The sequence below is a fragment of the Coenobita brevimanus genome, chromosome 21, assembly GCF_032717465.1.
Source record: "Coenobita brevimanus isolate Jiangsu-jjx chromosome 21, ASM3271746v2, whole genome shotgun sequence".
Taxonomy (NCBI): domain Eukaryota; kingdom Metazoa; phylum Arthropoda; class Malacostraca; order Decapoda; family Coenobitidae; genus Coenobita; species Coenobita brevimanus.
In genome coordinates, this window is record NC_136974.1 from 7,219,933 (window position 1) to 7,247,348 (window position 27,416).

General features: G+C 42.9%; 1 protein-coding gene, 1 non-coding gene and 1 pseudogene across 2 annotated transcripts in view; all 3 read left to right on the forward strand.

Annotated features, from left to right (window-relative positions):
- The window catches only part of LOC145392190 (transmembrane 9 superfamily member 1-like), a 538,883-nt gene that overhangs the window by 327,657 nt on the left and 183,810 nt on the right, over positions 1 to 27,416 (forward strand). The window lies entirely within an intron of this gene.
- LOC145392318 (5S ribosomal RNA) lies at positions 10,285 to 10,403 on the forward strand (annotated as a pseudogene).
- LOC145392284 (5S ribosomal RNA) lies at positions 13,815 to 13,933 on the forward strand. Its single transcript, XR_013895956.1, has one exon. It is a non-coding gene; the product is annotated as a 5S ribosomal RNA (ribosomal RNA).

The window sequence follows — 27,416 nt, forward strand, 5'->3', positions numbered from 1 at the left end:
AAGAGAGTAACAAGAGGACACGGAATGAAACTGAAGAAACCAAGCTGCTTGAAGGATATCAAGAAATATAGTTTTCCTTATAGATGTATAGACCTGTGGAATGGCCTGGACAAAGAGATCGTCCAGTCTAAAAACTTAAACGAGTTTAAAGCTAAATTTGACTTACTGAGAAACAGAGACGGGACCCCACGAGCGTAGCTCATTTCCTGTATATCATAATTAGGTAAATACACACACACACACACACACACACACACACACACACACACAGTAAATGAGATTATTAACAAGACCTTGAAACTAGCAGACAAGGAGGGGTTGAACAATGTTTGCATGAGGAGAGATGCAAATGGGGAAGAAAGAGCTAAAATAAATGAGCTAGTCAAGGGAGCTAATGAAAAAAATTACTAGGGAAAGGAGGAAGAGAGGACAGAGTTCTGTTGGAGAGTTATGGATCAGAAATTGAGGAAGTGGTACCGATGAAAAAAGGAAGAGAGAACAACAGGATAAAAAATAATGTTAAAAAGCTAGAAAGTGGCATAAGCTATAGTCTGTTTGATTGACCTGTGCACCTGAGATGTATGGGACAAGTGGGGTGTGTTTGATTTGTGTCTGCTGATTGGCCGCTGATGGTGTCAGTGAAGTACAGTACAGTAATCCCTCCAAGATCTGACATTATAGAGCCAAAGGCATGTCCGGGACTTGGTTTTGTCCAGCTCTTGGGAAAATGCCTATGGACAGGTATTTATGGACCCCAACCGAACCTAAGTTTGAATAACTCCCTACCGGACATGCACAGCACCTATTGAAGACCCCAAGTCACAGAAATAAGGGACAAACCATAAAATAAATTAAAAGGAACCAGAGAATGAGAAATCAGAAGTGAGCAAGGAAAATATTTAGCAGTGTACAGGGTACTTACAACACGTCTGTGGCCATCATAATGATTAACCCACCTCCTCTATGGCTCTGACAGTGGTGAAGGTACACTTGATGCACGTACAGTAAGCCAGTGTTGCGCAGCACTTAATCTTTTGCACTCTGAATTCTAATTTCTTAACACTGCACACTCTGTTCTTACTTGCGAAGCACTTGCAACATGCCAGCTTTGCACACTGCACTTAATCCTGTGCACTCTGAGTTATATTTCTTAACTCTGCACATTCTGTTCTTACTTGCGCTGCTCTCGAAACATGCCAGTGTTGCACTCTGGACTTAATCCTTTGCACTCTAAATTCTAATTTCTTAACACTGCACATTCTGTTGTTAACACTGCACAGCACTGTAAATTCCCATGTGGTCTAGTGTCTAGTTATTGCTGTTTATTCATTGTCAGAGCCAGAGAGTAGGTGTTGCAGGTGGCCCAGGGCACGTCACTGGGAGGTGGTGATGGGCTACCCACTGCAGACGACGTTGAAGATAGCCGCAAACTCACGTCCAGTGGAGACTCCACCGTGGCCAGTGTGCTGGGCTGTGGCTTGGAGGTAGAAGGCAGGTCTTGGTGAGGCCGTGGTTTGGAGGCAGGGCTGGTCATGGCAGTGGTCACAGGCCTGAAAAATGTGTCAATAGTTGATTGACGTTAGGAACAGTGATTCTGGTGATTGATGATGCGCTGCCTAAAAGCACATGTTTCCTCCACAAGTCCCAAGGGCTCCATCTCCCTGTTGCAGTCTGGGTGTTCCAGGTAGTCCAGAACGAACTCGACATGCTCCTGGATTGTGCTCAGCTTGGGGATGGCTGGAGTAGTGGCGCACCAAGAGGAGTCCGCAACATCGTCGCTGTCCTTGTCGGAATCTTCCATCTGGGTACTTGAACCTGCAACAGAAGATGCGATGTCGATATCAGACATGATCTGATACCCAGGATTGCCCTTGTCGTCATCCAACCTGTCACATACTTCGTCCACATTCACTTCATAGCCAGCTGCATGAAGACGCACATGGAAGTCATCCACATCAAAATCTAGAAAGTCATGCGCCACATTGGCTCGGAGAAGCAGACGAGACCAACTACTTTCCAGAGTCTTGACAGAGACTTCCTTCCATGTACTGGCCCAGTTGTAAATGGCTGACTTGAGGTTGTAGCGACAAAGATTTACCAAAGTCTGTTGGCCTCGCGTGTCCCATCCCTCCCTGCGCTCATCCTTGTCCTCTAGAACAACCATCACCTCGTCCAGGAGCTCCCAACGGTACAGCCTCTTCGTTGCCACGATCACCCCTTGGTCCATTGGCTGGGTGATAGCAGTCGTATTAGGTGGCAAGAACAAGCACCTAATGTGGCCATTCTTAGCCACCAACTCCTTGTCGGACGGATGCGTAGGTGCATTGCCCAGAAGAAGGAGAGCCTTTACCTGGTTGTATGGGATTCCCAGTGTGTTTGCCTGAGAATGGATGACCTCCTTGACAAAGTGCTGGTGAAACCAGTCTTTGAAGATCTTGGCTTTGAACCAAGCCTTCACAGAATGGTACCAGACAACAAGATGGACATCCATCACCCCATGAAGGCAGTGAGGCTGCTTTTCAAGGCCAGCAATAACGGACTTGAGCTGGTGCATGCCATTAGCATTGGCACAACACAAAGCAGATATCCATGGCATGGAGAGCTGGCATCCGGGTACACGCTTCTCCATCTCCTCTGCTAGGGTGTTTGTGGGCAGCAAGTGATAGATCAGTTTCGTCAGTATTGTAGACTTGACCAAGAGTGAGGCCCTCCCTGTCGATCAAGCCCTTCACTTTCTGCCGAAACTCTTGTGCTCCCTCGTTGTCGGCGTCCAAAGCATCGCCATGGGCCTTACTGTTAGTAAGGCTATTCTGTAGTTTGAAGGCGAAGAGTCAACCCTCAGATGCGTTGATGTCTGGGGAGTCGTGTAACCTTGCGAACTTCTCTGCGGCAGCCTTCAGCCCTGTACCATGCACCAGCACACCAGCAGCATGTTACTGACAATACCAAATCAGCGTGGAGTGGTCGACTTTTGCAAACCTGGGAGGGTACATAATCTTCCTCTGCACATTGCGATGCAAAGTCAGCCATATTCTGGGTGAATTTGTCCCGGGATTTCTTGATATCAGACAAGGTAGAGTGGGTCAGGTTGAATTCACGGAGGATGCGGGAGGTCGACCATCCTGCGTCCACTTTTTCCAATATCTCCATCTTCTCCAGAGTCAGAACCACTCGTTTCCTCTTCTCAGGTGGTAGGGCCATTGTCACACGCACGAGTAAGAGGCAGCAGAGGAACAGCAGGGCCTGCAGCAGGTAGGGCACCACCACAAAAGCGAGCACGTGGGCAGCCGTAGCGACGAGCATGCAATCACAACGGTAGGTAGGTGGGAAATGGGGAGGATGCAGGGGTGTTGTACCAGACGTCGGAGGAACTACGCTCCAAAACACAGCTGTTCATCACCGTGCGGCAAATTTAAAGTAGGGATGAAGATATCTGCTTTTTTTTTTTCTTTCTTTCTTTTTTTTGGGGGGGGGGCAAGGACCCGAGCCCAAAATGTCCCGGACTTTGGGTGTCCGGGACTTGAGCGTCCAGGTCTTAAAGGGATTACTGTATATGCAGGCATGTATTGTAGTGCAACGTGCGGACGTAGGTGTACACCGTGGGTGGATATTATAGTGCAACATGTGGACATAGGTGTACACCATGGGCGGATGCAGTGCAACATGCGGATGTGGGCGTACACTGAGGGTGGATAATTTACTTCAAATGTCACTTGTTGTTTTATAAAATTTATAATCGACTTTAATTTTCTTCGATAATAATAAACTTTTAAAGCTAATTTTGATCTCTTTAATTTTGGAAATTATTCCATATTTAAACTGGCTGCTTATATTGCAGACAATTAAAAAGTATAATTATATATCGTATTTCCCAGTGTATAGTGCGCTCCGGTGCATAACAAGCGTTTTCAAGAGAAAATTTGGAAAACGCCTAGCCTAACAAGAACATGAGGTTGCAGGACTTCCACCTACCTTCAATCTCGCAACATACCATTTCAGTGCTACGAATATTACCTCTGACCTACATATATATCCACCTACCTTACCGGGATGTTTCATTGGATACTTGCTGTGCTGCTCTGAATGAGTTTATTTCTGTACAGACAAAAGCACTCTGATTAAGATATACTGGTACATGTAACATTTTATGATATATCTTTGAAGAATCTGAAATCCCAGAGAAAAAATGTCAAACCATCAAAACAACCACCATATGGCATTTGTTCTTGGCTACAAGCCAGCTGCCAAACTGCAGAGTTACCAAGGCTGGTGAAAATTCTGTTGTAACTCTGACGTCATATTCCGCCTTTCTCCTTGCTTAAAGGGAAAGGAAACTGCTACTTCTTTACAGATACTCATGTAATTTCATTATTTATGATATTAAGTTTAGCAGACAAATCTGTTTAATAGACGAATTTCCTAGCTGATATGGTTGTAGCAGTGTAGTGCAATAGTTTAGCATGTTTTAAAGTTGATCTTAGTGCTTTTTAAGTTTACTGTTTGGCAACACTGTCCATAGAGTTGGCAGTAAACAATAAATTCAGAGTGTCGTCAGTCATGTGAAAAGCAAAAGTATTGGTGCCCTTATGGTACTTTGATAAAGATTGAAGTATTGTTCAAAGTATGATAATGTAATAGTACAGGCCTAGTGTAAACACAGTGATGAGACTGTGAAGGATAAAAAATACTGTAATACAGAGGTAAGCCTTCATCAGTTTCAGGAAGACATGGCCACTTCTGGGTTTGACTGTGGCCCATTCCTTCCTTATTAAAATAGGTAGCTTCGTTGTATAACACGCAGGACATACTTTGAGATCATTTTTTTGGTTTAAAAAATGTGCAATATATGCCGGGAAATACAGTATGTGTTAAAATAAGAGCTGTAGATTTACATCATCGGCAGCCAATCAGCAGCCGTGAAACAAACACACCCTATTCACTCCATACATCTCACCTGCTCAGGTAAAATCAAACAGTGTTAAACATAGATGGCTTAACCTCGGCATGGCTAGAAATCAACACTTTCTTGAGGGTAAATGAGCCAGATAATATGTGCTTTGTAGAGACCAAGTGAAGAGAGAATATTGATATCCAAATGGGAGATGGTAAATACAAAGTCTGGAGAAGAGTTAGGAAAGAAAAAATGAGAGGAGGAGTGATGACTGCAGTGAAGAACAGCATAAATGTGACTGATGTGGAACTGAGAGAAGATATGGCAGAAGTGATAAGTATGAAACTAGCAACCAGGGGGAAAGGCAAGAGAGACACGACAATAGCATATGTCCCACCTAAGACAGGGGCATGGAATGAAGCTGAATAATAATAATAATCCATTCATCCATCCATCATCCAATCCTGTGTCACACCTTGAAGAGCATAAGAGCCTGAGACTAGGCAGATTGTTCCTGACATTTAAGATGAGAGTGACCAGCCTCACTCATCCCTGGGTGGCATTACATGAGCAATAAACCCCAACCATCCCTTGGATATAAACCTGCACTGGCTCAATCTGATTGGAGCACCTTAATTACCTACTAAACCACCAGGCACCATAATTTCGCTGTGTGGTTACCACCCAACGTAGAAAATGGTTTCCTGGTGTACATGTCACTTAGTGTAGAGTTACCTACAGGCAGAAGGAAGAGGAAAGAAAGAAGGAAAGAAAGACAGAAGAGGAAGGAAAGAAGAGATGACAGGGCAGACACCCAAAGCAGCACTACATCGAGTGAGTGGAAGGTGAATGCCCCCACCTACCTGGTTATGATAATAATAATAATAATAATAATAATAATAATCTGGTCATTTGTTTCTCAAAAGTGCCAGTTCTTCCATAGGTATGAAAATTCACAAGTGCTTGACACACACATTATTTTATTATTTTTACAATTACAAGAATCGGGGAAAGCCCCAGGAATTGATGGAGTGTGTGGTGAAATGCTGAAGCATGGAGGAGAGATAGTAGTAGATTGGATGTGGAAGATGTGCAGATTCGCCTGGGAGGAAGGTAAAGTCCCGGAGGATTGGAAGTCAGGTGTAATTATTCCCTTGTACAAAGGAAAAGGGCAAAAAGAAGTGTGTGGTAATCATAGGGGCATTTGTCTTCTTAGTATAATAGGAAAAGTGTATGGAAGGATACTTATTGACAGAGTTAGAGAAAGAACAGAGAAATTAGTTGGAGAAGAACAGGGAGGCTTTAGGAAGGGAAGAGGTTGTGTAGATCAGATATTCATTCTTAGATCTTTAGTGGAAAAGTTTCTAGAGAAGGGAAAGAAGTTGTATGCGGCTTTCATGGATTTGGAGAAAGCATATGACAGGGCAGATAGACAAGGATTGTGGAAAGTGTTAAGAATATATGGAGTAGATGGGAAGTTGTTGAATGCTGTGAAGAGTATGTACGATGGTGTGAAGGCTGCACTGCGTGTGGCTGGTGAACTAAGTGAATTTTTCTCTTTGAAAGTTGGGTTGAAACAGGGATGTGTCATGTCTCCATGGTTGTTCAATCTGTACATGGATGGGGTAATAAAAGAGGTACAAGGTAGGGTAGTGGATATTGGAGTGGCCCTGGTGAGAGAGGATAGTGTTTGGAAACTCCGTGTACTCTTGTTTGCTGATGATACTGTGTTGTTGAGTGAAGACGAAGGGGAGCTGCAAAGCTTGGTGGATGAGTTTGGGAGAGTGTGTAAGAAACGGAATCTAAAGGTGAATGGAGGGAAGAGTAAAGTGATGGTCTTTGAGAGAGGTGAAGTCAGTGAATGTACAGCGAGGTTGGATGGTGAGGAATTGGAAAATGTGAGTACGTTTAAGTACTTGGGTAGTGTGATGAGTAAGGATGGAGGTTTGGAGGGTGAAGTGCTTGAAAGGGTACAGCAGGGAAGAAAGGTTGCTGGTTCTTTGAAAGCAGTGATAAGAAACAGGGAAGTGAGCATGGAAGTGAAAAAGTTACTACATGACAGTATTGTGATACCAACTCTAACGTATGGACGTGAAGCTTGGACGTTGTTGGAAGGACACAAGTCAAGAGTGAGAGCAGTGGAAATGAGTTATTTAAGAGGAGCCTGTGAAGTCACATGGAGAGACAGGCTGACGAATGAGGATATAAAGGAGCGTTGTGGTGTGGATGTGGATGTGATAGGAAGCGTTATGAGGAACACACTGAGGTGGTTTGGCCATGTGGAGAGGATGGAGGGTTAAAGACTGACGAAGAGAGTGTATATGAGTGAGGTGGAGGGGGGAAGAGGGAGGGGGAGGCTGAGGATGAGATGGAGGGATGGGGTGGAGAGGTATATGAGAGAGGGGGGTGTGAGTTGGGAGCATGGCAGTGAAATGGCGGGGGACAGGGCGACTTGGAGGCGATTTGTTTGTGGCCACCTTAAACGGGATTGAGGCGTCTGGCAATAGATAGATAGATAGACAAGAATTGTGACAGCTCTTATATTCAATACAAACTTCACTAGTAAAAAAAAATATCTATCTGTCTATCTATCTATAGCCCGATGCCCTAATCCCGCAAAGGGTGGCCGCAGACAGAACGCCTCCAAGTCACTCTGTCACCCACCATTTGACTCCCCTCCCCCCAACTCACCCCCCCCTCCCTCATATACCTCTCAACTCCATCCCTCCACCTCATCCTCGGTCTACCCCTCCCTCGCCCTCCCTCCACCTCACCTACATACACCCTCTTAGTCAGTCTTTCATTCTCCATTCTCTCCACATATACAGTAGAACCTCTCTAGTTCGGACTATACGGGGGGAAGGGTTGTCCGAATTAGCAGATTGTCCGGACCATCAGGGTAATCTCATTCATGAATTTTCCTGCAGGAACACCAGCCTCTAGTTTATCCAGTATTTTCACTTTACCTGCAATACTTAGTGTTACATGCTTCCTTTTAACACCTTTATTCATTGCAGAAGCTACACTTGCATTAGGGGGCATGGTAAGGAGGATTAACTTTTGAAATACGGCGTAAAAATATAAATGGTTGGTGAACTAGATGATGGAATGAATGCTAGCGTGTGTTTAAACAGGCGCCCATGTTACGACCTAGCATGATCTGAGACTAAACAAGTGATGATCGCTTTCTGCACTGATACTGAGAATGACTTTAGAATTATTTTCAACATATTTTTTGGAGTTTATTATTTTTAAATTTTGTCCGAATTAACAGAAATCCGGATTAACAGGGTCCGGACCAAAGAGGTTCTACTGTGTATATATATATATATATATATATATATATATATATGAAAGTGGCAATAATTAAACCCTATAATTATCCCTCATAGTACCTCTCTCCGGGTTAAAGAATTTTGAAAAAAGAAAGGCTTTCAGCTGTCTCTTAAAGGATTCAGCAGAAGAGAGTTGTCTCATGGACATTGACAATCTTTATATAATCCAGGGGCTACAATCTACAGTATACACGAAAGAATGATCAGAGAAAGATGACTGGTGAATGGCTCCAGGCTCTTTAAGACATTAGGAATCATCTTCACTACATAACATCACACATGGGCATGCTGATGGGAATTTCAGCAATTCAGTTAGATACTTCAGTTCACCAAACTTATAATCTTGAATGTAATAAGACACAGTTTCAATTCAATTCTAGCTTTTACTGGTAACCAGTCAGCTCAGTTAAGCCGCGTTTTTGTCGTCCAAGCTGAGGGATCGGATTCGAAGCCATCTTCGGTAAAACCAAGCTGCCCTGTTTTTGTCGGCCAAAGTGATATGAAGCCGGCCCAAGCATCTGTCATCGAAACCAAGACCGTCTACGTATCTCACCCAAGCATGGTCGGGAGCAGTCTTGGTGTAGCTTGGGGAGAGTGAGATTGGCCAGGAAGGACACATAAATGATAAATATAATGAAATTAGCATTATGTACATAAAATTAGGGTGCGGGTGGCTAATATTAACGACATATAGAGTTAGTTCAGCACAAATAACGGCTTCATGAAAGTTGCATATTCGTCAAAAGATCTTCTTCGGCGAACCCCTCTGTTTACTTGGCGACTGGCATGTAATTTTTTGGTTCTACGTATCCTGGACTGTTTTTGCGGACAGAAACCAAGCACCCCAAGACGTGCTTCGAATCCCAAGCTTCAGCTTGGATGACAAAAACACGCCTTTAGGAATGGGGTAGTTGAGGTTTTTTGGGGGGAGACCAAAGATAAACTGTGCTGCCCTGTTCAACACAGATTGAACTTTTGTTAGTACTGTATATTATTTGGAAGACCAGACCACAGTGAACTGCAATAATCAACATGAGACAAGACCGGTGCATTGACCAGTGTTAACCCGAGGCATCCTGACGACATATGGATACGTTGCCACATTTTGTCATAGTGACACCCGACAACGTATCCATACGTTTTGCAATTGCGAAGTCCATTATTTGCACATTTTTCAAGTTTCACAAGTAATTTTTGGTAGGCCTATGTGGGAGACCTTCCTCTACCCAGCGCCAGGCACGGATAATGCCTGGCTCCACCTGACCTCTGCTCCTCCCCCTCGCATGCCATTTTCTCGGCAACTCACCTGTTAGCAGTGATCTGGCTAGTAAAGACATGTCACACCACGGTCTCTCCAATGATGAAATTCAATTCGAAAGTGATTCCTGAGGTGGAGGACAAAGGAAGAAATAAGCCAGAGGAAGAATGAAGCAGAAGTGATGAGACGGTAAAGACGTAAAAGAAGGTGCAATATGTTGATGTATTTACCTAGTTGTATTTACCTAATTGTGATATACAGGAAATGAGCTACGCTCGTGGGGTCCCGTCTCTGTTTCTCAGTAAGTCAAATTTAGCTTTAAACTCTAAGTTTTTAGACTGGACGATCTCTTTGTCCAGGTTATTCCACAGGTCTATACATCTATAAGGAAAACTGTATTTCTTGATGTCCTTCAAGCAGCTTGGCTTCCTCAGTTTCATCCGGTGTCCTCTTGTCACTCTCTTATCCCATAAAAACAGATCTTCTTTGTCAATTTTATCTACTCCCATCATGGTCCTGAACACTGCAATCATGTCGCCTCTCCTTCTCCTTTCTTCTAAGGAGGGCAAATCCAGCTTTTCCAGCCTCTCTCTGTACGACAGATCTGCCAGACTGGGGACCATCTTGGTTGCTGTTCTTTGTATTCTCTCAATCTTGTTTATATCTTTCTTTTTGTGTGGGGACCACACTACTGCTGCATATTCCAACCTGGGGCAAATCATGGCCACTGTCAATTTTTTCATCATCTCCTCATCCATATAATGAAAACTACTCTTATAATAGTCAGGAGTTTATACGTTACCAAAGGCCATACCACATTGAGTACACCGCTTCCCCTCCGATCAGCGAAGTTAAGCAACGTTGGGTCTGGTTAGCACTTGGATGGGTGACCGCCTGGGAACACCAGATGCTGTTGGCATCCCTACGTGTCAAGTGGGGTTGGTGGAGGATTAGTGCCCCTCCCTGTAAAACAATTAACTCTAAGCCCTTGGCCACCTCGTTTGGGATACATGGCGTCTGGCAATGAATGAATGAATGAATGATGAGTTTATACGTCTCTCTAACTGTCTTGTTAATGTGTTTTTCAGGTGACAAACTGTCCTGGACCAGCACACCCAAATCTTTCTCTTCTCTCGCTTTTGTGATTGGTTCATTACCCATCAAATAATTCAGTGATGGCCTCTTGGTACTTTACCCATTTCCAATATTTTACATTTCTTTGCATTGAATTTCATTTCCCACGTCTGGCTCCATTCGTGTATCCTATCCAGATCCTCCTGCAGCATTTTGCAATCCTCCTCAACCTCTACCTTCCTCATGGTCTTTGCATCATTAGCAAACAGACTTGCATAACTGTTCACTTCAGCTACCATATCATTTACGTAAATCAGGAACATTTCCTGGCGTCAACACCGAGCCCTGTGGGACTCCACTTGTTACTTCCCTCCATCCAGACATCTTATCCTTTATTACTGTCCTCATTTATCTGTCTCTCAAAAAGTCTCTCATCCATTCTAGGAGGTTCCCCTTCAGTCTTCCTATATGCTCTAGTTTCCACATTAGTCTCTTATGGGGTACCATGTCAAAGGCCTTCTCCAAATCTAAATACACACAATCCACCCAACCTTCTCTTTCCTGAAGCACATCAATCGCTCTTGAGTAAAAACTCAACAAGTTGGAAACACATGACCTTCCACTTCTAAATCCAAACTGCCTATCAGCCAAAATATTCATCTCATCCAAATATTTTATCTATCTATCTTTCAGAATTTATTACTGTCCTCATTTATCTGTCTCTCAAAAAGTCTCTCATCCATTCTAGGAGGTTCCCCTTCAGTCTTCCTATATGCTCTAGTTTCCACATTAGTCTCTTATGGGGTACCATGTCAAAGGCCTTCTCCAAATCTAAATACACACAATCCACCCAACCTTCTCTTTCCTGAAGCACATCAATCGCTCTTGAGTAAAAACTCAACAAGTTGGAAACACATGACCTTCCACTTCTAAATCCAAACTGCCTATCAGCCAAAATATTCATCTCATCCAAATATTTTATCGATCTATCTTTCAGAATTCTTTCACACAATTTTGCGATCACTCTGGTTAGGGACACTGGTCTATAATTCAGGGGTTCTTCCTTGTTTCTTCCCTTATAAATTGGTACCACATTTGCCATCTTCCATTTTTGAGGCATTTTCCCCTCCTCCAGAGAACACACAATTAAACTGTGAATCTTATCTGCCAGTTGTTCTCTGCATTCCTTCAGTACCCAATTAGAGATTCCATCTGGTCCTGGGGCTTTCCTTACATCTTGAGTTTCTAGTAGTTTATACACTTCCTGTACTTCCACTTTTATATCTTTTATCACTACATTCTAGTGAACAATGCTTATATTGCCTATATTTTTGTCTGAACACTAACATACTCTTGTAGTACATATAAATTCGTACAAATAATTAAATATCTAACCAACTATGAATGGTTTGGAACAGTTACCCCTCCCATAGAAAATGTTTTCTATGGAGCCTGGCCTGAGAGAACACGGTACCTGGGTGAAGGTACAGTTATTTCTACCGTATTTCAAAACACAACTGAGCACTTTCTCTGAATTTTTGACATTTCTCATAAAAAGCAGAGGTTTTAGCAAAAAAAATAAATAAATAAAAAAAAATAAAATAAAATCTGCTGGGATTGGGGGGTGGGGGGGTCATTGGTTAAAAATTTGCCGGGACGTGGCGGGTTAAGAGGCAACGTCCATTCAGGAATCATCTAACAGAGTACAGATTTCTGATATGCAAGTTACACACTCTGATAACTTGATTAATATGTTCTTTGTATTTTAACTTTGAATTATAATAAACATCCAGATTTCGAACAGAACTGACTAGATGAAGCTGTGACACACCAGTGTTCAAAGCCAGGGCATTATCAGTGTCATCACCCCTTCTTTTTCCTCTGATGATGATGTTCTCAGTTTTACCATCATTGAGCTTAAGTTTCCTCCTAGCCATCCAAATCTTAATATCTGACATTAGAGATTCAAGCTTAGTCTTGGTATTGTTAATATCTGATATCTTAACATAGCGCTAGGCGTCATCAGTATAAAAATGATAGGACACGATGTGAGCATGAAGTAAAGACGATAAACTACTTGTGTAGATTGTAAATAGAATTGGACCCAAAATAGATTCTTGAGGGACTCTGAACAGAAGGGGGGCAGAATCAGAGCTAGTATAATCAACAACCACTTTCTGAGATAATTCCAACAGATATGACTTAAGGAGCAAAAGAGCTCTGGTATGAATGTCATAAAAATACAGGTCATCCAGCAATAGTGTATGATGTACTGTATCAAACACTGCAGACAGATCCAACAGAACTAGGAGAGAGGACATCCCACTACAGGTGTTTGCCTCCAAGTCACTATGAATCCTTGTTAATGCAGCTTCAATTGAATGGTATTTTCTGTATGCTGATTGAACAACAGGAACAACTCTGTTATGTTCCACTAGTGGTAAGAGTTGATCAAGTATGGCCCACTCAGTAATCTTGGGTAAGAAAAGCAGGTTAGAGACAGGATGATAATTTGTCATGCTCTCGACATCAAGGCCAGGTTTCTTGGTTAGGGGCCTAAGTAAAACACGTTTCTCAGACTGCACAAAATTGCTTTCTAAGAAGCGTGACAAGTTACATGTATCGAGTGGGCAAAATGTTTTTTTTAAGTTCTCTGATGTAACATTTGACTTTATTTACATCCAGTGGATGAAATGTTGAAAGCAAATGACCCTCTGTGTGCCGTGGTTGGAAATCAACTGAGTACACTTCACTAAAAGAACTGTTGTCTAAATAATTTTTTTTGTAAGATATCTTAATTTTAAAAAGTGAAGCAAAATCAGAAGCCAGTTGGACATCACATACAGAAGTTGTTTTAACAATTACATTCCTCCGACCAACCAAATTGTTTTCAGCTGTAGATAATCTTATTGATCACCAACACATGCATCAACTTTATTTTGATAATACCTGGCCTTTTGGGCTTTTACAGTGTGAACAACAGCTCTTCTCGTACAAACATAACGCAAATGAGTCAATTATGTCCGTTGCGGCCACCACTCACGTTTTGCCTTTCTACGTTGTTTACACAAAGAATTAATGGATGGACCATACCACAGATAATTATCTCGTACAGTGATTGTTCTTACCACCTCAGGACAGTAATGATCAAAAACTGACCTTAGCTCATTGTAATATATATCAACCAGATCATCAGAAGAAAGATTTGAAGAATCAATGTAGTTTAAACACTGATCAATTTCACAACACATTAGATGGCAACGGCCATACCACGTTGAGTACACCGCTTCCCGTCCGATCAGCGAAGTTAAGTAACGTTGGGTCTGGTTAGTACTTGGATGGGTGACCGCCTGGGAACACCAGATGCTGTTGGCATCCCTACGTGTCAAGTGGGGTTGGTGGAGGATTAGTGCCCCTCCCTGTAAAACAATTAACTCTAAGCCCTTGGCCACCCCGTTTGGGATACATGGCGTCTGGCAATGGATGGATGGATGGATTAGATGGCAGTCAACGTTCCTGTAATTTCTGAACCTGATGACCTTTTTGCAGGAAGAGGATTTCGGGATATCAAAACTAAAAGTGAGCAGGGCATGGTCAGCGATGAGGGAGTCATCTAAGTCAACCTCCACATCAGATACATTCCCGCAGCCAACAGGGGACAAGATCAACTCAAGGACATATTGAAAGACATGAGTTGGATCACTCACATGATTGAAAAAAGTATTCTGGGTGATCAACTGAAGGAATTTTGAAGAAAATGGTTTTGACTGCTGACTGTCACCCCAATAAATTGATATCACCGCAAACAAGAAGTCCTCAAGACTTAAGAGAAAAGACTTAAAGAAACTGCCCAAACTCCTCCATGAAACCTCGATCTGTGCCCGGATGACCTGGTTGATAGACAGTTGCAATTCTAGTGGTATGCCGATGGAAATTTATTAATACTTCCGTGAATAGATATGAAGGTGGGGCCAGGTCTGAGGCTATGAGAAAAATGTTTGCAAATGCTGCTGAGTAGATGAGTGCTACACCTCCTTCCGGATAGACAGCAGCAGGCCTTGGAATACTTATAACAGAATGTGTCTTAGGCAAAGCACTAGAAATAATATTAATATGAGACGCATACAACCAGGTTTCAGTCAAGCACAAAATGTCAAGCTTGTGTTAATTTAAAGCTTCATTAATGTAGTCCCTCTTATTACGGATGGAACGAATACTTAAAAGACCCATCCTTAGCTGATTCAAGAGGGATGTTGTCAGTTTTTTGAATGATCGAAGTTGGTTTTCTCAATCAATCTATTCCTATGTGAAATCATAATTGGAAAGTCTCTACTAGATGCAAAATGGGCAACCGACTGTCACTTAATTTATGTCTTTAGGAAGTAGTGAATGCATTTAGGGGTGTTTCTGTTATTACAATCCTTAGACATATGAGCCCCAGCACAAAAAACACATTTAGGTTCATAATTTTTTCTAGAACACCTCTCAGATGTATGACCAGAACTGACATTGATGACACTGTGTAACCCAGAATCTGTCAAAAGTGCAGCATCTTGTAAGATCCACATACATATAATTGCCCTGTCCTGTGATGGAGGATCTCACCTCTGGTGATATCTTCAAGATGGCAGTTTTAGTGTCATTCCATGTTCTTGTGAAGAGAAGGTTGAAGATGCAACCTCAGTCAGAGAGCATCTTAATTTTATTGTTTTTACTCAGAATGTTTGGAATGATGTCAGAGTCGCTCAGGGAAGAGGAAAGGCCCACCACGGTCATTTTTGGCAGCATTTTCTCTGGCTCTGATACACCTAAAGTGCCATCAGAGCCAAAATGATCATTCAATATCCCAGCCTCTTTACCTTTGGCCTCGGATGATGGAAAGTTCATTACTACCCCACCAGCCTTGGTCTTAAGGCGGCTATCAACTGGTACCAAGTCAAGTACACGTCTGATGTCTTCTGGTCCCATTTGACTCATTGGAGCCTCAATACCGCTCTTTGGTTTTGTGATCAGTACCTGTTGACTACGAATGGCTTTTTTCTAGCTATGAGCACTGATCTCAACCACACCCTCAGCCAGATCCCCCCCCCCCCACGAGAGACTCCCAAACAGCATCCGCAAATGACTGCTTGGTCTTGGGTGACAGCCATGGGTGATGAGACTTTGGTCTCTAGTGCCTCCAGTCTGTTTGAAACATCTCGATAGCCTGATAGATTGGCCCAACAACCCCATCTTCCAGCTCCTTTGTGACTGTACTTCCTTCACCAGCCAAGACCTCATCTGCTGGTGCAACATTGGCTACATAGCTAGCAAAAGCTGAGATGGTGGCACTTTTTCATACGTGGATAATCATCAGCATCCATATTTTCGCATGCCAAGTGCACTTCAGTGCTTGTGCACTTTTTACTAGACCTACTGCAGCAAGGTCACTGGTGTTGTTTTCTCATGGTTGGCTAAGAAGAAAAGAACAAAACAAAAACAAACAACGAAAACAACAACAGCAAAAAGTATGTACAATACTGCCCAGGATAAACCCGGGTAGCACTGTCCCCGTTTGTGTCACCAGAATTTAGGGGGGGAGAAAAGAGAAAACTAAAAAAAAAAAAAAGAACGGAAATTGAAAATCATGGTGTCTTCGAGCTCACCACGAGGAGGTGGGGTACGACTTGACTACCTGTCTAGGAAAGGAAACCCAAACTGAGGTGCTACAGAAGTGTTGAGATGGTATTTTACAACTTTTCCCAATTTGAGCTTCATGGCAGCAACAAATACATCACTTACACAAGACCTCATTGTGTTTTGATACTGCCACTGCACAAAGCAGGAGATGTTGTCAGACAGGGTACTATACTTACAGAAAATGATTGAGAAAAGCAACATTATAATCCTGGTGAGTGATTTTAATTGTAATGAGGTGAATTGGGAGGAGTGGGACTCAGGAGGTACAGTAGTGAAGATCCGTGGGGCAGTACAGTATAATGTTAAATGTACCAGTGATTAATGTAATGACCCAGTGAGTTAAAGAAGAGGTGATGACACACCAGCAAGACTAGATTTACTGCTAAGAAAAGAAGCTGACGTAATTGAATCTCTGGAAGATCATGTGTCCCGTAGGAAAAAGTGATCATGTAGTGATTGAGTTCCAAATGATAGAAGGGAATGTGGCAACAAGAGATGAGCTATACAGGCATGAAAGATACAGCTTTGGGAAAGTATGCTTTACAGGATTGAAACAGTATTTTCAAAGAAGCAGGTTGGAGAGAATTCAGGGAAACAAGAGACACAGAAGAAGTGGGATATCTTTCTAGCCTTTTACAACTCAGAGTGGAAAAGTATGTGCCAAAAGCAAGTGGGAAAGAGAACTGGAAAAAGAATTGGTTCAGCAGAAGATGTATGATAGCTAAAAAAGGAAGGGATGCAGGATGGAACAAATGGAGAAAGATAGGCAACAATAGAACAAAGGAAGAGTACAAAAGAACTAAAAATGAATATACAGGAATATGTAGAGAGGAAGAAACTTTGAAAAAGGTATAATTGACAAATGTAAGGAAAACTAAAATTGTTTTATAGGTTTGTTGATGGCAAATTGAAACACAAAAATCAATAAGCTGAAAGTAGAAGGAAATGTTTACAAAGATGCAATAATGCAAGCTGAAAAAATGAACAAAAGTTTTGAATCGGGTTTCACTAATGTATGTGATTTTAGGGAAGGGGTGGGTGTGACTAGAAATGAAGTGTTAAAAGATATATAAGTGGATGTGCAAGAAGTGTATAAATTAATGGAATCTCGGGATGCAAGGAAGGCCCCAGGGCCTGATAGGATCTCTAATTGGATGCTAAAGGAATGCAGAGAACAACTGGCGGATAAGATTCACGGTTTAATTGTGTGTCTTCTGGAAGAGGAGAAAGTGCTCAGGGAATGAGAGAGGGCCAATGTGGTACCAGTTTACAAAGGAGGGAATAAGGAAGAACCAATGAATTATTGACCAGTGTCCCTGACCAGCATGGTTGCAAAACTGTGCGAGAGAATCCTGAAAGATAGATGGATGAAATATCTGGAGGAGATGGATATTTTGGCAGAAAGTCAGTTGGATTCAGAAATGGAATGTCATGTGTCTCAAGAGCAATTGATGTCCTACAGGAGAGAGATAGTTGGGTGGATTGTGTGTAAGGTCTGGAGAAAGCCTTTGACAAGGTACCCTATAAGCGACTTATGTGGAAATTGGAGCACAGAGGAGGACAAAAAGGGACACCTTGTGGAGTGGATGAGAGACCTCATGAGAGACAGACAGATGAGGACACTAATAAAAGACAAGATGTCAGGGTGGAGGGAAGTAACAAGTGGAGTCCCGCAGGGCTCGGTGCTGGTGCCTGTAATGTTCCTGATATACGTAAACAACATGGTGGATGGAATGAACAGTTATGCGAGTCTGTTTGCTGACGATGTAAAGATCACGAGGAAAGTACAGTAGAAGGTGAAGAAGATCGTAAAATGCTGCAGGAAGACCTGGAGAGGAATTACGATTGGAGCTGGGTATGGGAAATGAATTTCAGTGCAAAGAAATGCAAAATATTGGAAATGGGTAAAAGTACCAAGTGGCCATCCCTGAATTGCTTGATGCGAAAGGAACCTATCATGAAAACGAGAAAAGATAAGGACATGGTGATAATTTGCTTGCCCATAAAACACATTAACAAGATTGTCAGGGAGACATAAAGGCTCTTGACAAACATAAGGATGGCTTTTCACTACATGGATGAGCAGATGATGAAAAAACTGATAGTGCCTATGATCTGCCCCAGGTTGGAATATGTGGCAGTGGTGTGGTCCCCTCATAAAAAGAAAGATATAAATAATTTCGTGAGAATACAAAGACCAGCAGCCAAGATCGTTCTGAGCATGGCAGATCTGTGATACAAGGAAAGACTAGAAAAATAAACAATTTCGTGAGAATACAAAGAACAGCAGCCAAGATGGTTCTGAGCATGGCAGATCTGTGATACAAGGAAAGACTAGAAAAGCTGGGTCTGCCTTCCTTAGAGGAAAGAAGAGAGAGGAAGGTAGAGAGAATACAAAAAGCAGCACCCAAGATGGTTCTGAGTGTGGCAGATCTGTCATACAAGGAAAGACTAGAAAAGCTCAGTCTGCCTTCCTTAGAAGAAAGAAGAGAGAGGGATGACATGATTGCAGTGTTCAGGGATTGACTCCAGTACATATTGTATCCGGAATGAGGTGTTTGAGTGGAACAGGGAATGTTTGAGGTCAGCAGATCCTTTGCTTGGCTCTTGACCCTTTAATTGATGCTCCTAGTGTGAGAAGGTCAATAGGCTGGATGCAGCTTGAGAAGGCAGCAGATGTGTCTGGGTTGACTTATAAAATGCTGAAGGCCTCAGGAGGAGTGGGTTTAGTCACTGATTTGATAAATACTATTATGTGTGATTGTGTTGTCCCAGTTGACTGGCTGAGAAGTTTGATTGTAAATGTGTACAAGGGGAAGGGTGATAACCTCGAAAGGGAAATTATTGAGGTATAAAACTTTTGAACCAGATAATGAAGGTAATGGAGAGAGTCTTGGAAAGTATTACTAGGGAAAGAGTGAATATGATGAGATGCAGTTTGGGTTTATGCCAGGCAGAGGGATCTTTGATGCCATACGAGGTCCGTTTGAAAAGAAACCAAAGTCTTTAAATACTTTTGCCTATGTTTGTCTGTTTGTTTGTTTGTCCACATGATATCACCAAAAGTTCTCAGTGAATTTCAATGAAAGTTTGTGGAAGGGTGGGCCATGGGCTAAGAAAGAATTTATTAAATTTTGGGGCGGATCCAGATTCAGAACCGGAGTATCCCACACAATATCTCCTAACAGTTCTCAGTGAATTTCAGTGAAATTTTATGGAAGAGTGGGCCATGGGCCAAGAAAGAATTGATTAAATATGGGGGCAGATCCAGATCCGGATTCTATGTATCCCACACAGTATCTCCTAAAGTTCTAAATGAATTTCAATAAAATTTTGTGGAAGAGTGGTCCATGGGTCAAGGAACAATTGATTAGGTTTTGGGACGGATCCATATCCTATGCATTCCACACAATATCTCCACGGATCCTGATCCGGATCCTTATTAATGGCAATGGCATTGGCATAGGTCTGCGTTCAGTGCGTGCTTTCTAGTTCATGATGAGTTTGTTCAGTGTGGTCAGACAGTCAATAAAGAGTTTTACTTGGATATCCTGAAGTGTTTGAGGGAGGCAGTGTGAAAGAAGAGGTCTGAGGCGTGGACAAACAAAACCTGGATGCTGCACCAAGACAGTGCATTGGGTATGCATCACTTATTAGCCATGACTTTTAAACGAAGCGCGAGATGACTGTTATCCACTATCTCCCCTACTGTCTGGATTTAGCCACTGAGGACTTTTTTTTTTTTTTCCCCAGAGTTGAAATCCATCATGAACAATCATCTGTTTGAGATGATAGAAGAGATAGAAGAAAATTCACTAAGTGCCCTGAACACAGGTTAACTTAAGCACGTGAACCTCGATGTCATTTTCGGTTTCTCTTTGAACAGAACCCTTATTCATTGTCTGATAGCTTGAGGAAAAATATATAGTAAAGAAAAGGGAATTGTAATTTGTTTTTGTTGATTAGGATATGGACGTTGACAGGGTACAGTATTTAGGGAGACGAGGAAGTCAGAAATGAGAAAGCATTGGATTGAGGGGTGACAAGTTAGAGTGGTTATGGCTATGTACAGTATGTGGGTACTCACACCCAGGTAAGAGCAAATGGAGATTTGAGTGATGGGTTTTCAGTGAATGTTGAAATGCACCAAGGGTCAGTCTTGAGCCCCATATTGTTTGTCATGGTGCTTAAAGCTGTCTCACGTGACTTCAGAAATGGCCTCCCGTGGGAGATGCTGTATGCTCATGACATGGTGTTGCTTGCAGAGAATGTATGGGAGGGGAAGAAATATTTAGGAAATGAGGAGATAGAATGAGGTACAAGGGTTTGAAAGTAGATTTGGATAAAACTTAAGAGATGATATCTAGGGCTGATGGTGGTACTTTCAAAGCAAATGGAAAGTGGCCATGTGTGGTTTGCTACAAGGGTGTGGAAACTAACTCCATCTTGTGCAGTAATTGTAATAAGTGGGTGCATAAGAGATGTAGTGATTTTAGAGGTAGACTGCGAGATAATTCTGATTTTGTTTGTGCATTGTATTGGCGAAAAAATTGTAGAGATTGCCAGGCTTGAAAGGATTGATTCTACTTGTGAGTCTCTTGAGTGTGTAGAAGAGTTTTGTTATTTGGGGGACATGTTTTGTGCTGGAGGTGGGGCTAGAGCTAGTTCTGTGGCAAGGTTAAGAAGTGGTTGGAGAAAGTTCAGGGAGCTGTTGCCTCTCCTGACATTGAGAGGGCCCTCCCTCCATTCTAAGGGATCTTTGTATGCTACCTGTGTTAGGGGCGTACTGCTTGTATGGTAGGGAAGCCTGGGCAATAAAGGAAAAGAGTTTTTGTAGGCTCAAATGTACAGAAATTACAATGATGAGATGAATGTGCAGTGCATCCTTGATCGCGAGACCTGGGGGAGCTAGGTTTATGATTGTAGAGTTGAGGGGAAAGATGGGACTGAAGTGTATTGGTGTTGTGATGATGAGAGGTAGATTGAGATGTTTTGGGCATGTAGAGAGGATAGAGATGACAACTGAGTGTGAAAAGTGAGAAATGTGAACGTCAGGGGAAGAGGTGTGGTAGGCGCACTGAAACTGAGGGATAGGGGATTGAACTGGGAGGTTGCAAGAGATTGAGCAGTGTGGAGAGTTGCCATTAGGTGACCAAGGCTGATGCATGCAAGCATATTGGAGGCTTTATAAATGATTCAGCACGAAATGCCTCAAAGGTTGTGGTTTGGAATAGGCATATAGGTTGATGTGATTGGTCCAAAGGCCACCAACAGTCAGAAGCTAGTTACTCGATCACCTTACTAATTATTAATTAAAAAGGCAGACATAGATGAGTGTTCATTATTATAAATACATCATAAAAATTATCGTTAATATTGCAGCTTCAACATGCTTGCATGCATCACCCTTGGTCACCTAATGGCAGCTCTCCACACTGCTTGATCTTTGACAGCCTCCCTATTCAATCCCTTATCCCTGAGGTCACATTGTATGACCTTGTCCAAGATCTTTTGGGGTCTGCTTCTTGCAGCTGTACCCCTGATGTTCAAACTTCTCACATTCTATGCCCAATTGTAATCCTCCATTGTCTTAACATGCCCAGCCCATCTCAATTTGCCCCTCCTAATCACAACACCAATACATTCCAGTCCCATCCATCCTCTTAATTCCTCAATTTTAATCCAAGAATGCCCAGACCTCGAGTTCAAGAACATACTACATATCAAACTAATTATTGTAATTTCTGTACAGTCATGCCTACAAATATCCTTTTCCTTTAATGCTCAGGTCTCATTATCATACAGGATTAGCATTACGTTCCTGGCAAGTCACATATAAAGATCCCTTAATACAGAGGAAGAGCCTTTCTCAATGTTAGGAGAGGCATCAACTTCCTGAACTTTCTCCAACTGCTTCTTACCCTAGACATCCTGAACTTTCTCCAACTGCTTCTTACCCTAGACACAGGGCTAGCTCCAGCCCCACCTCCATCATCTAACATGTCCCCTAAATAATGAAGCTCCTACACACACTCAGGAGAGGCTCCAGCAAGATCAATTCTTTCATGCCAGACATTCTCTTCAAGTTCTTCTTAACACATAGCACACATGAAATCAATTTTTTTTTTTTTTTTTTTTTTTTTTTTTTTTTTTCCCAGACTACCTTTAATATCACTAGAACTCTTATGCACCCACTTACCACAAACACAGCACAAATTGGAGTTACTTCCCATACTCTTGTGGCAAACTGCACATGGCCACTCTCCCTCTGCTCTGACAGTACCACCACCAGTCCTAGATATCATCACTTTTTTTTTTTATTTGCATTTACTCTCAAACTCTTATTTTCCATCCTATCTCATCATTTCCTAAATCTTTCCTCTGCCTCCCTTTCATTCTCTGCATTCAGCGCCAAGTAAGAGAAGACTGCAGCATGAATCGAACAGGGCAGTACTTCCATGGTGGATGGAAAGCTGATGACAGGGAGAGCTGGAGCTCCTGTTTCATCAGGCCTTGGGACTAGTTCCTGACCATCCACCTTAGCTGAACTTTTTCAGTGTTTCAGTAACACAAAGAGTAGGCTAGCATGCTCTTTAATACAAGTTTCTATAACTGTCAACACCAGTCTACATGCACAGTACACACTACACTTCCTTTTCAAATCGAAAAAAATGGCACTCAATAACCAGGCCTCGTACTCCCCAGAGAGGGGGACCATAAATGCCCCCATCTGCCCCTCTCCCGGTGAAGACTCAACGACATGCGTAGAACCACTGTCCAACTCACTTCTTCATTTCTGCAACATTTGCAGTCTTTCCTCTAACTTTCTCTCTGTTGACCACCACCTGTCCTCCTCTAAACCTTACCTTCTCTTCCTGACAGACTTTAGCTGTCGAAGGTAACTGACAGCAAACCTGTTTTCTGTTTCCTCCTACTTTCTCTATACTCATTTCAAAGCCAAAGGTGGCTGTTGTATATATGTACACAACGACTTATCTTGCTCTCATGTTTCTGAACTTGATTCTTCTAAATTCTCTACTCTCTGGCTTTGTCTTTCCTGTCATTATCTGACTAAATATATCTGTGCTGTTTATTTATAACCTAATTCTACTGACTATGGAAAATTCTTCAACTGTCATACTTCTATGATGGAATACATTCTGTCCATTTCTCCTTTCTCTAAAATCTCCATTCTAGGAGATTTCAATGTTCACCACCACCTTTGGCTCCCCTCTCCTTTCACTGATCCACCTGGTGAAAAAGCCAACATCTTTTCTGTCCTTAATGACCTAGAGCAGCTTGTACAGCACCCTACCCATATCCCTGACCACCTTGGAGAGAGCTCCAACATACTTCACCACTTCCTTATAACTAATCTTTCTGCTTACACTGTTAATTTTTCCTCTCCGTTGGGCTCCTCCGATCACAACTTTATTACCTTGACCTGTCCTATTGCTCCAGTACGGCCTGTGGACCCTCCAAAGAAACTTCGACTGTGACACTTTGGAGCCGCGGATTGGGAGGCCCTCAGGCAGTACTTCTTTGATTTTCCCAGGAAAGATTATTGCTTCTGTAGCTGGGAGCCATCTAATTGTGCCTTGCGCATTACAGAGGTTATTCTCTCGTTCATGGAAGCATACATTCCCTTATCATATCCTTTGACTAATGCAAGAAAGCCTTGGTTTAATCACATTTGTTCTAATGCTGTCCACAACAAGGATAAACCCCTGAATCTCATCTTGTTTATGTTGCTGCCCGGAATAGTGCTAAGTCTGTTCTTCGCACTGCTAAAAATAATTTCATCCGTACTAAATGCTCTCAGCTCTCCAGTTCGAATTCTTCCCACTCCTTCTGGCACCATACCAAAAACCTTTCTAACAACTTTACCTCATCACCCTTCCCTCCTCTTTTCTATGCTGATGGCTCTCTAGCTATTTCTTCTACTGATTAAGCAGATCTCTTCACTCAGACTTTCTCCTCCAGTTCCACCTTAGACGATTCCAGTGCCATTCCCCCATCACTTCCCCCCTCTGACTTCCTCATGTCTGACATTTAAATTTCTTCAGCTAATGTATTTTCTGCCATCACTGGCATTAACTAACAAGGCATATGGGCCTGATGGAGTCCTTCCTGTTGTCCTCAAGACCTGTCCTTCTGTGCTTTCACCCTGCTTAGGTAAACTCTTTCACCTCTGTCTTTCAGCTTGTAACTTTCCTTCTTGCTGGAAGTTTCTCATTCAGCCAGTCCCAAGGAAGGGTGAGCATTCCCAACTCTCTAACTATCGTCCAAGTCACTTCTTAACAAAAAAATTTTAAGGCATCTTTCCTATCACAACCTTTCTGATTGTTAGTATGGGTTCCGTCAGGGATGCTCCACTGGTGATCTCACCTACCTTTCAGACTCCTGGTCACATCCTCCTTTTGGGACTTTGGCGAAAGCTTTGCCATTGCACTTGACATGTCAAAGGCTTTCGATCAAGTCCGGCATAAATCTTTAATTTGCAAACTGCCCCCCTATGGTTTCTATCCTTCTCTCTGTGCCTTCATCTATAGTTTCCTTTCTGGTCGTTCTATAGCCGCTGTTGTAGATGGCCATCGTTCTTCTTCGAGATCTGTCAACAGGGGTGTTCGTCAGAGCTCTGTCCTATCACCAACTCTCTTCCATTTATTCATCAGTGACCTTCTAAGCTGTACATCTAACCCTATCCACTCATACGTTGATGATTCCATCCTTCACTGTTCCATTCAGTTCCTGCAATGTCTGTCTCAGCAGTTACTTTAACAAACAAGGGGTGAGGCTATGGCACACCTAATGTCTGACTTGGCTCGTATCTCAGTTTTTACACCTGTCAACCCGACACAGTTTTACACACACACACATACACACACACACACAAAAGAAATGGTTTTATGCCTGGTATCCCCGAAGGGCTAAGGCGTTGCCCCTGGGTAGAGGACTTTTGGATTGGAGCATGTAGCATTTTATGACCGGATGCCCTTCCTGATGTCTACCGGTGACCCTTGGATGGATTCGATCCTCCGACCCTTCAGTCAGAGCGGAGCACTCTAACCCACTGAGCCACAGCTGCTACCCGCTAATGTTTAATAATTTCCAGCTCATTCCTGCATCATCCTTGAACATCCTTGGGGTTTCATTCACTCAGGACTTATCTTGGAAAGATCATATTGCATGTCTTGTAGTATCGTCTTCCAATAAATTGGGTGTGCTAAGTCGACTACATACCTTCTTTACCCCTGCACAGTTGTTGACTTTATACATGGGTTTTATTCACCCCTGTGTAGAGTACAACTCCCATGTGTAGTGAGGCTCCCTGCATACAGCTCTTCTCAATAGGGTGGAGTCAAAGGCTTTTCATATCATTAACTATCCTTCTCTTACTGGCTTCCTTCAACCTCTGTCTCTTCGCCGCACTGTTGCATCTTTGTGTCTTTTCTTTCGCTACTTCAATGGTTACTGCTCCTTTGAACTGTCTGCTTGGATCCCTCCACCTCTACGACGGGTGCGTAGCACCTGTCTAGGGAGCCAGTAAGAGGAGGATAGGAGACTGTAGCACCAGCCGAGCAGGGCAGTACTCCCAAGGTGGATGGAAAGCTGATGACAGGGAGTGCTGGAGCTCCCGTTTCATCAGCCCTCAGGACTAGTTCCTGACCATCCCCCTTTGCTGAACTTTTTCAGTGTCTCAGTTACACAGAGAGTAGGCCAGCATGCTCTCCGGTACAAATTTCTCTAACTATCTACACCATACTACATGCACAGTACACACTACACTTCCTTTTCCAAAAGTAAAAAAATTATGGTGTCTTATCACCAAGCCTCGGAGTCCCCGGGGGGGGGGGGGACCATAAATGCCCCCACCGTCCACCCCTCTCCCGGTGACGACTCGAGGTGCCTGGAACTACTGTCTGACTCTCTTCTTCTTCATTTCTGCAACATTCGTGGCCTTTCCTCTAACTTTCACTCTGTTGAGCACCACCTCTCCTCCCCTAAACCTCACCTTCTTTTTCTAACTGGGACTCAGCTGTCTGAGGCAACTGACAGCAAACCCTTTTCTGTATCCTCCTACTTTCTCTATACTCATTTCAAAGCCAAAGGTGGCTGTTGTGTATGTATATGCAACGACTTATCTTGCTCTCGTGTTCCTGAACTCGATTCTTCTGAATTCTCTACACTCTGGCTTTGGCTTTCCTGTCATTCTCTGACTAAATATATCTATGCTGTTTACTTATCCCCTAATTCTACTGACTATCAAAAATTCTTCAACTGCCTTACTTCTACGATGGAACACATTCTATCCATTTCTCCTTTCTCTGAAATCTCCATTCTAGGAGATTTCAATGTTCACCACCACCTTTGGCTCTCCTCTCCTTTCACTGATCCACCTGATGAACAAGCCTACATCTTTTCTATCCTTAATGACCTAGAGCAGCTTGTACAGAACCCTACCCGTATCCCTGACCGCCTTGGAGAGAGCTTCAACATACTTGACCTCTTCCTCACAACTAATCCTTCTGCTTACTCTGTTAATCTTTTCTCTCCGTTGGGCTCCTCTGATCACAACCTTATCACCTTAACCTGTCCTATCACTCCAGTACGGCCTGTGGACCCTCCAGGGAAACGTCGTCTGTGGCATTTTGGAGCCGTGGACTGGGAGGCCCTCAGGCAGTACTTCTTTGATTTTCCCTGGAATGATTATTGCTTCCATGGCCGGGAGCCATCTGAGTGTGCCTTGCGCATTACGGAGGTTATTCTCTCGGGCATGGAAGCATACATTCCTTTCTCGTATCCTTTGACTAACGCAAGAAAGCCTTGGTTTAATCACGCTTGTTCTAATGCTGTCCGCAACAAGGAGAGGGCCTACAAAAGGTACCGGAGCCAACCCACCCCTGAATCACATCATCTTTACGTTTCTGCCCGGAATCGTGCTAAGTCTGTTCTTCGCTCTGCTAATAATAATTTCATCCGTACTAAATGCTCTCAACTCTGCAACTCGAATTCTTCCCGCTTCTTCTGGCACCTTGCCAGAAATCTTTCTAACAACTTTGTCTCATCATCCTTCCCTCCTCTTTTCTACTCTGTTGGTTCTGTAGCTATTTCTTCTACTGATAAAGCAGATCTCTTCTCACAGACTTTCTCTTCCAATTCCACCTTAGACGATTCC